The sequence below is a fragment of the Phodopus roborovskii genome, unplaced genomic scaffold (genome assembly GCF_943737965.1).
Source record: "Phodopus roborovskii unplaced genomic scaffold, PHOROB, whole genome shotgun sequence".
Taxonomy (NCBI): Eukaryota; Metazoa; Chordata; class Mammalia; order Rodentia; family Cricetidae; genus Phodopus; species Phodopus roborovskii.
This window is the reverse complement of record NW_026126547.1, coordinates 15,357,821-15,375,145: the sequence shown is the minus strand read 5'-3', so window position 1 is coordinate 15,375,145 and position 17,325 is coordinate 15,357,821. Positions and strand designations below refer to the sequence as shown.

At 42.9% G+C, this 17,325-nt stretch overlaps 1 long non-coding RNA gene across 1 annotated transcript; it reads left to right on the top strand.

Annotated features, from left to right (window-relative positions):
- Positions 1–1,214: 1,214 nt before the first annotated feature.
- On the top strand, positions 1,215–11,078 carry LOC127233967 (uncharacterized). The gene is made up of 2 exons (XR_007835536.1): positions 1,215–1,505; positions 10,735–11,078. It is a non-coding gene; the product is annotated as an uncharacterized LOC127233967 (long non-coding RNA).
- Positions 11,079–17,325: the final 6,247 nt, after the last annotated feature.

The following is a 17,325-nucleotide window of genomic DNA, read 5'->3' as shown; positions in this document are numbered from 1 at the left end:
GGAGGAAAGGGTTAATTTGACTTAACTATCCTCAATCAAGGTCTATTGACAGAAACCAAAACAGGAACTCAAACAGGTCAGGAACCTGGAGGCAGGAGCTGAGGCAGAGGCCATGGAGGAGTATTGATCACTGGCTTGTTCCTCATGGCTTGCTCAGTCCACTTCCTTAAAGAACCCAGGACCACCAGCCCAGGGATGGCCCCACCCATAACAGGCAAACTTTCCCCCATCAATCACTAATTAAGAAAATGTCCTACAGGCTAGTCAGCACATGTGTTCAGGATTGTCAGTGACTTTAAGGTTATAGAGTTGGGGCTACTGGGCAAAGATTCCTGTGAGGGCAAGAGGTGGGTGTGTGCTGAGGTTTATCTGCCCTTCAGAGAGAGAGAATACAAAGCTTATGCAATTCAGCTGTGATTTACTTTCACAATTGGGGCATTAACCTGTCTCCTTAGGAATCCCCAGGAAGTCTACAGATTTTATCTGTAGAAACTGCTTTCAAAATTTCCTTGTATGCTATGAGAGCATGAAGTTCCTCATCTCTCACTGGAGAGTTCCACTAATCTCTGCTTAAAGTTAATTAAATTCGTCAACTCTTTTGTATTTTGTTTTCTCATCTACCTAATAAAAAGCTTAGTGACATGGAATTAGGATAAGCCTTCAATCATTGGTGGGTCACATGAACATCTGAAAGATGACAATATTGCCAATAACTCTCCAGTTTTTTAATGCATATTACCGTCATTGGTGTGGCAGAGGCAGAAAGGCCAGAATGTAGTTCCTCAGATAGGGCCTTCAAGTAGGTCAGCCTGATGACCTGAGTGTGATCCTCCATGCCCGTATGATGGAAGGAGGGAGGAAACTGACTCCAGCAAGTTGTCCTCTGACCTTTGTGGGTATTCCCCCATCGCCACTAAATAAGTACATGATGCAAAAAAGCGATTTCCTCACATAGAATGCATAGTATCACTCTGGGTTGTGGATCACAAACCCAAGTTACTGTCCACAGCCCTGCTCCTCTCTTCAAATAAGATGATGATTTTAATTGAATGTGGGTCAGGAACTTAGTGCTCCTATAGGGGTGCAGATTTAGATTTAAGGAATCGAGGCTCATATTGTTCATATAGTTTTGTGACCTGTTTTTAGTATTTAAACTTTTCAACATCTTCTTATATCAGTAGACTTCTATATTTTAATTACTATAGAATATTAGAAGAATGTTTAATAATTTATGTAAAGAATTCCATATTTCTGAATGTTTAGATTTACACAGAAAGAATAACACAAAAAATATTTGTTTCTGTGCAGTCATTTTCCCAGCACACATTCCCCAGAGTGGAGTCACTGTGTCAACAGGTGCTGACATTTTCAGGGCTGTGGTCTGGATTCCAGATTGCTCTCTAGGGAGGTGGCTGCAGCGTGTGTTATCCAGCACCCTTGGAATGGGGCTGTGGCCAGAGTCCACATCTTCCTGCTGGTGACAGACCTTCTCAAAACCCAGGCTAGTAAGTTTCACTTTTAAACATTCCTTTTTGTTCACCTACGAAAAGAAGTATGTGAATTCTCAAAGTCCAAATGTGAAGAAACATGTAATGTAGAAAGGGAGGGCCTGGATCTTTCATTGTTCAGGGAGAGCAGTGTTAGCCTGTAAACAGGTGGATATATTGCCTTTTAGCTTTTCCTATGAATGTACTAACATGTACTATAGGATAATTATGCATGAATACTTTACAACCTCAACTCTTCTCCTTCACTCTCTTCTCTTTTCCCTTTGCTTTGCCCACCTGCCCTCCCTCCCTCCCTTCCTCCTTCCTTCCACTCTTTCTGTGTTATGTAGCCCAGGCTGGCCTCAGCTCATCATGTATCCCAGGCTACCCTTGAATGTATGGCACTCTTCCCCAGTACTGGGATCATAGTCTGTCACCACTTGCAGCTTTGTTTGCCTCCAACCACATGTCTTAGATATATCTGTTAGTATCGTTGATCTCCCCCTCCCTGCCTTTTGCCTACTGGGGTTTTCTTTATATAAGGATATTTTCTTATTGATGGTGCTAACTGTATATACATTAAAGATATTACCCTTCTGATGTATTTGTTTTTGTTACATGTGACTTAGTCTGTTCTGTTGTTGTGAAGAGACACCAGGATCACAGCAACTCTTATAAATGAAACATTTAATTGGAGCTTGCTTATAGTTGCAGAGTTTTAGTCTATTATCATCATGGCAGGGAGCATGGCAGATGTGGTGCTGGAGGAGTAGCTGAGAGCTACATCCTGATCCATGGGAAGGAAGAGAGAGAGAGAGGGAGATGCTGGACCTGCTGTGAGCTTTTTGGAACCTCCAAGTGCAGGTCCAATGCCACACTTCCTCCAACAAGGCCACTCCTCCTAATCCTCCTCAAATAGTCCCCTCCCTGGTGACTAAGTATTCATATACATGAGCCTATGGGGGCATTCTTATTCAAACCACCACAACATGTTTATCTTTTTATGTTGTTTTCAAAATATCCTTGTGCATTTTATGCAGGCTTGTGTTTTCCTGGTTTCCTGTAGGAGACACTGTGACTTTGCCACTTTCTCCTGTTTCTCTCTGCTCAACTTGCCCATACACTGTTGCTGGCCACCCTGCTCAGACACCCCTTGGGGGAGGGGTGAGAAGATGCAGAGTCAAGGACACAGACACCAGGAGTCAGTGAGTGGCCGAGCATGCCACAGACTCTTTTATTCAGGAAGTTGGACCTGCCTTTATACCTCCTCCCAAGGTTCCCTGATTCAAGCAGGGTGGAGCCCATGCCAGCATAGGAGACCCATGTTGGGCTGCCAGATGTTGCAGGTGACCATACTCAGACATCCTTTGGCCAGGGTTTCGGGAGTGGAGGGGTGGTGAGAAGATACAGAGTTAATGACAAAGACAATAAATACACTGGGAGTCAGTGAGCAGCAGAGCGTGCTGCAAACTTGTTTATTAAGGAAGTTAGCCCTGCCTTTATACTCCCTCTCAAGGCCCTCTTGGCTCATGTGGCTGACTCTGCTTTGTTGTCCTTCCTCATTGGTGTCTCAGGTCAGGTGTACCTTCATAAGCAGTCTCTGGGCATAGAGGCAGCCTTGGCTCAGAGTGGAAGTGCCGGCTTCCTGTGCTTATGCAGGCTGGTTTGAGCAGGGTGACTGGGGCTCCAGTATTCTCCTGCAACACACCACAGCTTACTAATATAGCTTTTTAAAATATGATTATAAGATAGTCATGATGGTGCACACCTTTAATCCCAGCTCTTGGGAGGCAGAGACAGGCTGATTTCTGTGAGTCTGTTGCTAGCCTGGTCTATGTGGCATGTCTCAAAAAAAAAAAAAAAAAAAAAAATTAACAATCAATTTTGATTACTAAAATATTTCTTTTTCCCTTAAATTTTGTACCCAGATAAGTGTTTCACTTTGCTCTTCCCATTCCTGGCCCTGCCTGAGGCTCTAGCAAGATCTATATTCAAGTTTATAGAAGATAAAGCCTTTGTTGTATTCAGTTAGGTGGGGGGACCTGAAAAAAAAGAAAGAAACAAACAAACAAAAAGCTCATTCAAGTGTTGTCCCTTCGGTGCACCATAGAATTGTTATCTGGTTGGTGCTTAATCGTGTGTGTGTGTGTCTGTGTTTGCAAGTACATGTATGTGCCTGTGTGTGGAGGACAGAGGTCAACCTCAGCTGTCATTCCCAAAGAGCTCTCCACCTGGTGTTTTGAGGCAGCATCTCTCAGTGGGATCTGGGGCTTGACACCAGGCTAGACTGGCAGGAGGAGCCTCCCATCTCAGTACTAGGGACCAGGTGTGCCGTGGTGCCTGGCTGATGTGAGTACTGATGATGACCTTCATGTGTGCAGCAAGCACTTGACTGGCCAAGCCTTCTGCCCAGCTGGTTCCTTGTAAGAAGTAAGGTTTTTCCTCCCGCCACCAGTCTTGTCCTGCTGCCGCACCAGCCCCAAATAACACACAGAGACTCTGTATTTGATATAATGCTGTTGGTCAGGTACTAGTTTCTTATCAGCTAGCTCTATCTTAAGTATTAACCCATTTCTGTTGATCTATGTATTTCCACGTGGTCTCCTCTTACCGGGGAGCCAGCCAGCATTCTCCTTTCTCCAGACTCTCCATCTTGACTCCTCCTTCTTACTTCATCTTTCTTCCTTGTCTCCTAGTCCCTCCTATCTTCCTTTCCTATTGGCCAACAGTGTTTTATTCATTAACCAGTATGAGAAACATATATACATAATGACATCTCCCATCAGTTCCTGTTTGCTCTCTTTGTGGTGCTGGAGGGCTAACCCATGAATGTGCCAGTCAAATGCTCGACTGCTCAGCTGCATCCCCAGCTCTGCTTAGAATTCTCCTGTTTTGCTTTCAAGAAATGGCCTGCCACCAGTAGTAAATAATATATATCAGAAACAATAAAAGTTATGTTTTGTGTAAAATGTATGTATGTATGCTAAAATATGAAGCACTTCTTAGTAAAAAGAAGTTATATAAATTTTATTATCACTTTGGAGGACCAGATATTGATAATAATCTTGTCCTTGTACTTCAAATCAGTAAGCAACACTTTCACTTAGAAGACATGACAGTAACTCAAAACAGGAGGCTCCAGCAAATTGTACTGCCCAAATTATCACCTACATTTAAAAGATGTTTGCTCTAGTTAAGTACAAAACAACAGTTGTCCTTAAAGCAAAACTCAGGCATGTGCTGCGGCTGGAAATATAGCTCAGCAGTTAAGAGCATTTGTTGCTCTTGAAGAGAACCTGGGTTCAGTTCCCAACACACATGGTGTCTCATAACTATCCATAACTCATAACTCCAGTTCCAGGGTATCTGGTGCCTTCTTCTGACCTCTGCAGGCACCAGGCAGACATGTTGTACACAGACAAACATACAGGCAAAACACTTATACATATAAAGTAAAACGAATACATCTCAAAACAAAAACCCTGACCTGTTCTGCCTTACGATAATACATTGTTATTGCTGCCATTACAAGATATCATGAATGTGGTGACGACAGTCACTCAAATTTATTATCTTATAATTCAATTTAGAGGTCAGAAATCCAAAACAGTCTCACTGAGCTAAGATAAAGGGCTAGGATCACCATACTGCTTTCCCGAGGCTCCAGGGGAAGCTCCTTGCCTGTCCCACTTTCTAGAGGCCACCTGCACTCCTTTGTTTATCCTTCTAGCAATCGTTATTGTGTACACTGCTGCTGTAGTCATACTGCCTGCCTCCCTCTTTTACATATGAGAACATGTACTACATTAGCCCCCCCATCCAGGACAATCTCTCTTAGCTTTACATACCTGCAAAATACCTTTTACCATGTAAGTTAACGTATTGAAAAATTTCAGTACTAGGTTATTGATGTCTTTGGTTACTTTGCCGTCACAAACATTGTCCCCAATATACTTCTGATACAGAAACCAAAATTGGCATTATGTATCAGTGAAGGAGTAGAGAAAGGACTCTTCTGCCTCCTCTGTCGTGTTTTGATGCTGAGGTCTGAACCCAAGGCCTTCGATGTGCTGAACAACTTCTTTTTATTACACCCCAGCCACTCAGTTTCCTTTAAACAGGCTTTGTCAGTGGAACGTGGCATTGCATCCTAGAACCCCAGCGTTCTGGAGGCTTGAGACAGGAGGATAAAGAGCTTGAAGCTCACCTAGACTACATAGTGATAAACAGAAACAGAACAAAGTCAAATTTGGCCAAGTGCTAAAGCATTTGAAGACAAACTCTTTGTTTCTTTGGCATCAGGGGAGGTTTTAACTCTAAAAGGTGCTGAACCCCTCCCAGAGTTCTGTGCACAGTATAGATACACAGTGGCCCCCCATCTATTGGGAGCATGACAGTGCTCAGCCATTAACATGCGTGATCACTTAACAGTTGTAATCAGCTTGCTTACCTCATGTTAGCCCTTAGCTGACTTGAAGCAGAAAATTAGAGAGAGAGAAAAAAATTGATAGAACTAAAAAAAAAAAAAAAAAAAAAAAAAAAACTCAGGGAAAAACAGTGTGTCTCATTTAAGCGCTACAATCAATTGAAGCAATTTGAATAACTGTGAGTTTCAGTCAAAAAAGGAAGCTATGAAAAGGTGCTTTAAGTAGACTCTGCAATTCATTTTAACTTCAGTGACCAGAAAGAAGATGCATCTCTCAAAAAGTTCCCTGGATTGGATGGAAGAAGGTCCCAGGAGTAATGACACCAGCAGTCTGAGGGGCCTGAGTGGCAGTGGCCATCTTCAGCACAGCTCATTGGCCAGTTTTCCCAGGGCTGATGACACTGGCATTAGGTTCTCAATGGCAACAATGTCTGGAGCTACCAGGAGAAGCTTCCCCTGGTCCTCTTCAGAGCTGTGATGTAGATAGCATGACTTGCCTTTCAGTGAAGTACCACACTGTTTGGAAATCTAGTTGATGCCACCTGAATAGCCAGTTCAAGGAATATGAAGCTATCCTCCATTTGCAGGACATCAGGGGTTCTGATAACTGGGTGAAAGTTTCCCTTGAAGTTAACAGGTGAACCAAACACAAAGCATATGGAACCTTTCCCTGGATGGCACCCAAAGGCTAGAATAAATAATTCTTACAATTCCTTTGGCAGGACTGGGGGTCCTTTATATAAGAGGCCAACAGGCCAGAAAGATGCCTCAGTGAGGAAAGGCACTTGTCACCAAGCCTGATGACCTGTGTTTGATCCATGGGACCCGTATGGTGGATGGGAAAAGATGATTCTTACAGGTTGTCCCTACAGCCTGTACGTGTGTGTGTACACACAAATAATAAAAAAATAAATGTAATTTTAGAAAATATGAAAGGCAAAACAGAGTATTTGGCACGAAGGCTCTTGTCTACTCTAGAATTTTATGATTTCAGGTGACAACAAATGGCTGGCCAGTGAGGGGACAGGCAGAAGTGCTGTGTACTGTGGTGTTCTTCCTTTTTCTTACTTTTGCTACTACAGCCACTCTATTTTGAATCCAAAACATTACCAGTGATCATGTAACTCACATGTCCAGGGCAATTAAGAGTGAGACTAGATAGCTTACGCATGTAATCCCAGTAGTCTGAAGTTGGACAATCATAGGCTCAAGGCTATCCTGAGCTACACAATGAGACCCTGTCTCAAAAAAAAAAAAAAAAAAAAAAAAAAAAAAAAAAAAAAGGCAAAGAAAGGAGATAGAAAAGGCAATAGACTTTAGTGTTGTCAGATGCATTCCTACAAACACAATAGGAACTAGTGTTTATAATAATTTAATGCAACCATTAATTAATGAGCAGTGGTGGTGTACCCAGCACTGTGGTGTTATATCATCATGAGAAATTATTTCCTATTTCAGGAGGTATCTGGGGAGCAATTTGGCAGTAGCTAAATTAAAATTTGCCAGTAAGTAAAGGTTTTGATAGAGAAATTCCTCCCATAGACTAACAGAAGCTCTCATGAAAGTACTCAAAGGCATTCCAAGGATGCTCAGGGCCAGAGTGGTGATGGCTCAGCAGGTAAGAGCACTTTTGCTCTTGCAGAGGACCAGAGTTCAGTCCCCAGAGCCCACTTGGTAGAATACAACCACCCATCACTCCAATTCCAGAGGATCCGATGCCCTCAGCTGACATCCACAGCACTGCACGAATGTAGTACACATGCAGGCAAAAACACTCATATACATAAAATAAAAATTAAAAGTCTAAGTGCTGAAAGATGCTTGCTTTCAAAGATGTTTCTGTATTGTTTGTAATGGCAAAACACTGCAAATGACCTCAGTGTCCGTCAATAGACTCAGAGGGACCTACATATACCAACATGAAAAGTTGCCTGAGGTATAGTGTTAGACAACAAGAACATGCTCCGACAGTAATTGTTTCTTTTTTTACATATATACCAAGTATGTGCTCATGTTGGTTGAAGGCTTATGTAACAAACTAATTGTAAAAGGCAAGGCCGTGAGGGCTTTGTATATGTAGACACATCATGGGACTGGAGAGATGGCCAGGTGTGTAAGAACATTGTCTGCTTCTACAGCAGAGTACTTGAGCAGCTGGCATGCTAGGTAAAAATGCCTGCCATATTGTGGACACAGCATTTCCCCAGAATTGGGGCAGTAAATATGCCAGCATGAGACTAGGCTCTCAAGGAACCAAGTGGCAGAGCCAGCTGCCAGAGACATGAAGCAACTCTGTGTCCGTTTAAGATTTGTCTCGTGGTCAGCAAATGCTGTAGACATGGAGAAAGCCAGGCCCAGACTAAAAAACCTCTAAAAAAAAGGCACATTATGCTTGAAAAGGTGCTTTGGTGTGGAAGGAAAAAAAAGAAAAACAGTTTAAAAAAAAATCAAAGTCTTTAAAGAGAGAGCAATGTAATAAAAATATGAATAGCATGAAGATGGAAATACACAGTGTGCCTGGATCCTGTATGGTGCTTTGTTGACTTTGAACTTTTTTAATGCTATTGTATAAAAAACAATAGCCACTGAGAGACATTGGATTGTGGAAACTGCTAAATTAAACCAACCTATATATTTTAAGAATGTCATAACTTCAAAATGGAAGTCAGAAAATATATTGTGTTGGGGAAGAGGTTATGTCTTCATTTTCACATGAAACAAAAAGGTGATGGTTCTCTTCAAAATTAATGAAGGTCAGAGTTGGTCAGTGGAGAACTGAAAATCTTAGTTACAGACATAAAAATGAGCCAAGAAAGACTACAGGACATGTGATGCATATGCTGATCCCTCTACACGGGAACAGCTCTGAGATTGGATGAGACATGATAAATCTTGTTGACTACAGAGTCCTCATGACATTATTACATGCCATCCTTTCATATGGAATGGTTATAGGTTTGGTGATACGGTACAAACGGACTTATAAAGTTGGCAGATGCCTTTTACCTGCTCAAACGTAGAAGAGAAAAATCTTTAGCTGACTTGTACACACTGCACATTCCATTGTGCTAATGCAGATACTTATGGTACCTTTAAAAGTTTGTGCTTTCAGAAAAAAAGGACCAGAAACCAATACAGACAAATAGCCCAATTGATCCAACCTCTCAGAATGCCTCTGTTGAAGTTTCCTCAAAAACTCTGCATCCAGAACAATTTCAGAGCTGCTAGCTGAGATGGTCCAGCTTCACTATCAAGCCAAGACTTCAGATAAGCCCTACACTTTCCAGTCACACCAAGACTGGACCATTATTCCAATTTTCTCAGGGTCCCCTAAAGATGCCATCACCCCCAGACAACAGGAAGCAGTATAGAGAACATGACACCCACGTTCCCAAGAGATGTCGTGGGTGGTTTTTGCTCATTTGGTCGGTTGTGGATATTTGTCATTGTTTAGGGGCATCAGTTACAAGTTGTTGCTGGACATGGTCAGGAAAAAAAGCTGAGCAAAGGAGATTATATTCAGAAATCTCTTTCTGAAGGAAAAAGGGGGAGATATAGAAATGATGAGGAGATAAAAGAGTGGATTGTTGAGTTTACTTTTTAACAACCACTAGTTTCAAATATTTTTTCCATAGGTGTGGATTTTTATATATTGATACAAATTTAATGTTATTTTTGTTATATTTTATATGTTTCTACTTTTGTTTAAGGCATTGTACCTATGCCATTCATCTTTCTCTAAAGAGACATAATTGGTCTTAAGGACCATTGACTTTACTGATCTGATATGTAATTGGCCATAAAGTTTACCATTCAGGGCTTTTCTGTTAATCCAGTCAGTCATTACTAATAGCCGAGTAGTCAACCAGGGGACCAGAGAACAGAGACTGGTACCAGTTATCTGATTTGTGTCTTTGTCTCTTGCTCATCTTGATTTTTTTTTCCAACCGTGGCAATATTGTCTCTAGTTTCTTCTGGTCAATTAGCACAGAAAAATAGGTCTATTCCAAAGCTAGACATAGTTTCCTTTTTCCTTTATCTAATGAGAAGTTAAATCTAAGCCTCTTTAATTTTGTAGGACCATTTCTATAAGGGAATCTAACTGTTGTTTTAATTCAGAAATGGAAACTTTTAATACCTCTAGGTCCTGATCAACTTGTCTACTTAGTTTGAAAAGCATGAGAAGAGGGACATTTAGTCAAGCCAGTAGTACATGCCAAACGAGTAGTCTCAGAGGCCTAGGAATAATGTGGTTGTTCATATTAATTAACTCACAAAGTGGAACAGCAGGCATCAGAATAAGGGGAAGTACCTAGGTTAAAGGATTTGGATATTAGGCAAGTTTAAGACCAATATATGTCCTCTAGCATTAAGTTTGTCACAATGAGTTTTGTCAGTCCGTGGACTGGCAGTCTGATTAGTCTGAGGGCCAGGTGTCTAAGCATAATCAACAATCCTGGCTGATTTCTGACTAGGAGTGATTAACTTTATTCCCAGAGTCCCTTCCTGTGGCACAGTCTGAGTCCAGGTTTTCTCTGGTTTCCCAAAGGCCAGAATCTTTCTTATAGAATTTCCAGAGTTTTAATTTATGGCTATTGGGTTATATTTTCTTATTGTATACTCGGGAAGGGACTTTCTTTTTATGTATTTATCTGTGTGTTTTTAGGGAGCCTCTGTTTCACAACTTCATTTTTTGCAATGAAAACTCTCTTGTTCTTAGCAACTAGGGGCTCAGTCACTGAGCATGCATTGAATTGTAATCTCTAGGTTTCTGTCTCAAAAGATAAACTCCCACATCTTTCTTTTCTCCAATACAACCAGACATGTAAAATGGACATCTGGCCGGGAGAAATCGAGGCACAAAGGAGACACAGAAGACATGTCTGCTGCTGGCAGCACCAGTAGTCTTCTTCAAAACAGGATGATGGACATCAAAGAACCTCCATATGGTGTTTTCTTTTATTGTGGTAAAGTTAGCCACTGAGCAAGAACCTGCCCTTGCTTCTACTGCTGACAGTATGCTGCCCTGCAATGGATTTTCTTTTACTCTTTTCCCATGTTAGAATGCCCAAACGTTGTTGTTGTTTTTTCCCCTCTTTGGCTATTTGCTCTTGGGAGGCCCACCACCCAGCTCCCAAATAAATGACGCATGAGTTTTGTTCTTACTTATAAATTCCTGGCCTTAGCTTGGCTTATTTCTTGCCAGTTTTTCTTTGCTTAAATGATCCCAACTACCCTTTGCCCTTGGGCTTTTTCCTTTTCTTCTGTATATCTTACCTTCATTCTTACTTGGTGGCTTACTGGGTGGCTGACCCTTGACATTTCCTTCTCCTCCCAGATTTCTCCTCCTATTTAGTCTCTCTGCCTGCCAGCCTTGCCTGTCCTTTCTCCTGCCTTGATATTGGCTGTTTTGCTCTGTATTAAACCATCAGATATTTTAGACAGGCAAAGAATCACAGCTACATAGAGTTAAACAAATGCAACATAAAATAATGCAATAAATCTTTGCATCATTAAAACAAATGTTCCACAGAATAAACAAATGTAACATTCCTTAAGTCAATATTCCACAACACTGTCCAAACTGGACAAGCAGGACACACACAAAAAAAAAAAAAAAAAAAAAAAAAAAAAGACAACTGTTGAACTTGCCCAGATAAGGTAGGACATTCCTCCAAAATTCCTGCTTCACAGAAAAGTCTGTCAGATATTCTAGGCCAGCAGGCTGAAGATGGATGCCCCAATGTTGCAGAGGAACCTTGGGTGACTGTTCAGGAAGCCAGATGTCTCTGTTGTTTCTATAGTTTTAGAAGTTGTTTGCTCTGCACTTCCTGTTTAATCAGGTAGTATTATATCCTTCCTGGGTCTTTCATGAGGATCAAAGCCTAGACAATATACAGTTTTCCTTGTTATCAAATTCAGAAAGAAAAAAAAACATATCAGGGATATAAAGTTTATAAGATTGAGAAGCATAAAAGCTCAAATTGTTTATCTAAGAATATGTTTCTAGGTCTAAAAAGATATTTGTAGAATGGTAATACAAGTTATGACAAGAAATGGTTTAGGTTTGGACTCACTAAGATAGGATAGATAATATAATACTTTCTCCAAATCTGCCAAATATAAATAGACTGGACACTGTAAATGTAATTCTTACTTGATAATTGTTCTTACTGTATACAGTTTTACTATGTTAGGTTTTAAAACCTTTCCTTTTTATTTAGACAAAAGGGGGAACTGTTGTAGAATATTTGTACACTGTGTGAAGATGTGTTGCTGTGATTGGTGTGATAAAAAGCTGAATGGCCAATAGCTAGGCAGGAGGTATAGGCGGGACTTCCAGGCAGAGAGAGGAAGTAGGAAGAGGAACCTCGGCACTCAGGGAGACACCAGGAGATGTTGGAGGGAAACAGGAAGTGCAAGATGGAAGAAAGGAAACTCCATGTGATAGAATGTAGATGAATATAATGGGTTAATTTAAGGTATAAAAGCTAGTTAGGAACAAGCCTAAGCTACAGGCTGAACTTTCATAATTAATAAGTCTCCATGTCATTATTTGGGAGCTGGCTGCTGGGACAGAGAAAGGCTCATTAAACACACACACACACACACACACAAACACACACACACAATGTTTTCCAAGACCTTAATGGGTATGGTTTCTCCTCTTGTTCTTTCCAGAACAGCTAGAGGCTGTGAACATTTGGTTTCTCCTGCCTCCTCCTGGTAAGACAGCTGCCTGTGCATGCGTGCTGATGTGTTTACACACAGCTCTCAGGGAAGTCATGTGCCTCTGTTCACTTTTCTGAAGCACCTAACAGGCCACCTCTAAAAATAATCTCGCTCGGTGTCAGAGCTTCTGGGACATGGGGGTGCATTCCCCACATGTTCTCTGCAGTTTGTGCCCTAAGCTGGGCATATCTGGGCATATCCAGTTTCCCCAAAGGACTTGGATCAGAGGACAGGGAAGCAGCTGCCCAATTGTCCAACTTCTGAGTACATTTAATAATGGATCCTGGGGAATCTCTTTTAAAAGTGGTGTGGGTCTTTCCCTATGGCTACCATTGTAAGTGATGCTGGGATTTAAATACGTTTATAGCGGCTTGTAGTTCTTCTGTGACTTTCCAAAGGAAATACTGAGACCAGTGCCCATACTATGGTTATTTGATTTGGCCACAGATAAATGTGTCTGAGCAACTCCTGTTTGCTTTGCAAGGGCCAGGAGCTACTATTGAACAGCTGGGGCCCACACTCCACTTGCCCCTGATTTTCACCCCACTCACTCATGATTTTACTTCCTATTGTTCTGCACAGGGCTCCGAATACTCTGTAGGAGACCTTTGAAAGCTTGTCTATAGAATCCGCTCAAGGGATGTAAAGCACGCTCCTCTGATCCTAGCACCTGGGAGGTAGGGAAAGAGGGCTGAAGGCAGAGTGAGTTAGAGACCAGATTGGGCTAGGTGAAACTGTCTCAAAAAAGAAAGAGAGAACGAGAGGAAGGAAGGAAAGGAAGAAAGAAAGTAAGGAAGGAAAGGAGGAAGGAAGGAAGCAGAAATGAGCAGATGTCTGCTTTCAGAAGATTGATCTTTGCTGGGGATAAAGGGCTCTGGTAAAGCACTTGTTAGCTTTTGAAAAGGCCTTGGGCTCAGTCTCTCAGGCTGGAAAAGAAAAAGATTAACCTGGCAACAGATAGACCTGTGGGAAAGGGAGATAGGGGGATAGTTTTGTTTCTTTTCTCTTCTTTTTGAGACAGGGTCTTACTGTGTAGCCTTGGCTGTTCTGGAACTTACTATGTAGACCAGACTGGCTGCGAACACACAGAAATCTGCCTGCCTCTGCCTCCCAAGTGCTGGGATTCAAGACTTGTGCTGTCATGTTCAGCCTGGGAGATTCAGTCCTGAGCAGGAGGAAGTAGTAAGGAAGACAGTGAGCACCAGCATGGCCACACAGCCTAGAAAGGGCCCTGCCAGCCAGCCTGGCCACCGGGGCCAAACACACTCCCGCAAGCTGACCTCTGACCTTCACATGTACACCATGTGCACTGTGGCACACACATACATTAAATAAATAAATAAATGTAAAAAATACTTTTAAAAAGACATAACTCTCTTGAACTTGATGCTTCTTGGATCCAGGGTACAGAAGAGTTGCTGAAATCCCAGGGCATTTGGATTGAGTTAGGAATTCTGTAGTGGTACTACATAGGTAACAGATTACACTGGGCTCCAAATTCATCGCCATCTGCCTCTCCAACTATCTTGCCATTTATCTTCCCTTTTTTTTTTTTTTTTTTTTTTGCCTTTTTAATTTTCTCTTTCATTTCTTGAACCCAAGGCCTTGCACATGCCAAGCAAGCTCTCTACCACTAGGCTTTATGGCAGCTCTGTGTGCATGCTCCCATGAGATTTGCACAGCAGTCTTACAGAGCATAGCTCAGCATGTAATAAATGCTTGGTGAATTTTATAAGCTGAAAAGGAAAGTAGCACCAGGAACAGCAGAACATTATTTCATACAACTGTAAAAGTTGACAGGCAGCCCTGAGGACATAGAAATGTTTAAGGTCTTTGTTGGACCTTTCCAGGCCAAATGGGAAAAACGGGCAGATACTCACACTGATACAAATCTGAGTAAGGGAGGGGTCCGAGAGGGATTGCCAAGGAGAAGAAACCAAGCTGGACTTTGAAGACTGACAGTGAGTAAGCAGTGGGCCCAGGACTCCAGGCTTCCTAGATTTCAGATGACAACCTTGCCCCTGCACCAATGGTCATACCAAACTCCAGTTTTCCTGAAGAGCTTTAGAGACACCAAGAGACAAACTTGGCTCACACTAGTCATGAGCAATTAAAAGTATTCTCAAAATTATAAGTGCAAATAATTAAGAAAGTAATCATTTTGCAAACTTCAAGGAAGACAGAGGACATTCAGGCAAGGGAATCAGGAGTTCAAGGTCATCTTGGTAGCAAATGGAGTTTGAGGGTAAATGAGATCCTAGCTCAAAAAACCAAAACAAAGTAATTAAACTCTTCCTTCCCATTAACCACTGAAAAACAGATGTGCCACAACAAAATGTTAAGTCATCCTGGCACCCACTGTGCTGGCTTTCTTCCTAAATAACATAAGCAGAGAGAATTTTTGGCTCTAAGATTCAGTCAGAACGCTGACTTAATTCCAGTTAATAAATAATGGTTACAGAAAGAAAGGTGTGTAGTCCAGTTTAACCACGGGGACATCAATGGTAGTTTAAACTCTAATGGTGCTGATGAAGGCATTTGTAAAGGATCAAGACCTTCACAGGGAGGGAACCCATTGCAGATCTGACATGTGCTACAGAAGAACACACTGAAAGACAGGATATTCCCAAAGACGCTCCCCTGAAGGCAATGAAGGTTATTCTGTCTTAATTGTGAACAGAAACGATATTAAGAGTAAAACCATTGGGGATGTAGCTCTGTATAGGCCTAATATGTACAAATTCCTGAATTCAATTCCCAGCACTGGAAAGGGAAACAAAATAAGAATAAACAAACAAGCAAAACACAGCAAAAATTTCCCAAATGCTGTGATAGTGGGAGCAGAAGCACTGGAGCCTCCCACGGACCCTTCTCATTCATCACATACCCTACTGCGCGCGCGCTGCGTCACATCCTACTCTGTGTGTGTGTGTGTGTGTGCGCGCGCGCGCGTGCTATGCTTTACATGTTAGGGACTGCATGTGTTGTGGAGGACTACATGAATATGCAAGGGTGGTCCACACTGCATTCCTAGCATTTGGGAGACTAAAGAGAGGTATGTCACCACAGTACACATTTTTATTTGCCCATTTAATGAAGGAATATTTAATTTTTGTTGTCGTTGGTTGGTTGGTTGGTTGGCTGGTGCTGAGGACTGAATGTTTTGAACCTGTCAGGCACCAGGCGAGGGCTCCAGCATTCAGGAGCTGTTGAAGGGCACACTGTGTAGTAGAAGTGGGAAACAGGACAACTTCAGGGCATACAGTGGAGAGCAACAACAGAGCGTTGTTCTTTATGGAGCTTCCTTTCCTGTGTGAAGGGGGAGACAGCTTATTCAGAGAGTCACACCACACCCAGCAGAGTGGTAGCTGTGCTAAGAGCTGTGATGGAATAGCTAGTAAAGACGTGGTCTCACAGAGAGACCCAGAGGAGAGACCCACGGGAGAGACCCAGAGAGCCGCAGAGGAGAGACCCACAGGAGAGACCCAGAAGAGAGACCCAGAGGAGCCCCAGGATGGGAGAGCAACCATGGAAAATATTGGTCATGAAAGCCTCAGAAAAGAGCATTTCAAGAGGAGGACACGAATAAGAGTCAGATGAGATGTTAGGTAATACAGAGCTGAAAAATGTCCCATGAATCTCACATGTAGGTCACTAGAGAGAGATCATGCTGCAGTGAGGCTCAGAAGCCAGATGGAATGGTCTAGAGTGAGTAGAAGATAAGGAGATGAGGGAAGCAGGAGATTGATTAGAAATTGAATCTGGGGATTAAGACTGAGTGGAAGACAAAGGCCCACATGCCCATCCCGAGCTCTTCCTGATGGGAGGAGACAACACGGGCCCACCCAGCACCAGTCGGCTCTGTTATGTGAACAAATATAGGGAAGGGTCTGGAATGGAGAGAGGCAGACCTGAAGAGGTGAAGGTGGTGAGGAGTGGGCTGAGGTGGGGTGAGGAGTGCCACCTGGAGCCGTGGCGATGTCTAACCTGGGCTGCTGCCAAGCTATGTCTGTGCCCGTGGCCCTGCCATGGTCTATGTCGATGTCTGTAGCACCGGTTACCACCAAAGGCCTAGAGGACAGCGCTGCAAAGACTTGGCCCTGCCCCTCACTGGCTACAACACTAGGGAGACCTGACCCTGTTCCTCACTGGCTGCAGCACTCAGCAGAGCGGCTCCTGCACCTTGCCTGGACGACACAGAAGAGCTGACCCTGGTGGTGTAGGTGCTACTGAGCCAGCCAGAGGGCATGGCAGCAAGAGAACCTGCCCTGCCCCTTGCTCCTTGCTGTATAGTGTGAGCTAGCCAGGGCGGTGCTGGAGAGCTCATCCTGGTGGTGGGGATGCAGGAAAGCTGGTGTGCTGACCAACCCAGCTACCACCAGACCCACCCAGGGTATGGTGGTTTGAAGGAAACTTACCCCCCCCCAGGGAGTGGCACTATTAAGAGGTGTGGCATTGCTGGGGGAAGTGTGTCACTGTGGAGGTGGGCCTATCGCAAAAACCACTCAAACAAAAGTGTCCGTAAATGGAAGGAAATGACTCCGTAGTTGAAAGAATGTATGGAATTGAGTGACTTAAAAATTAGCAATGGGAGAGGGGGAAGGCTGGAGAGATGGCTTAATGGCTAAGAGCACTGGCTGCTCTTCCAAAGGTCCTGAGTTCAATTCCCAGCAACCACAT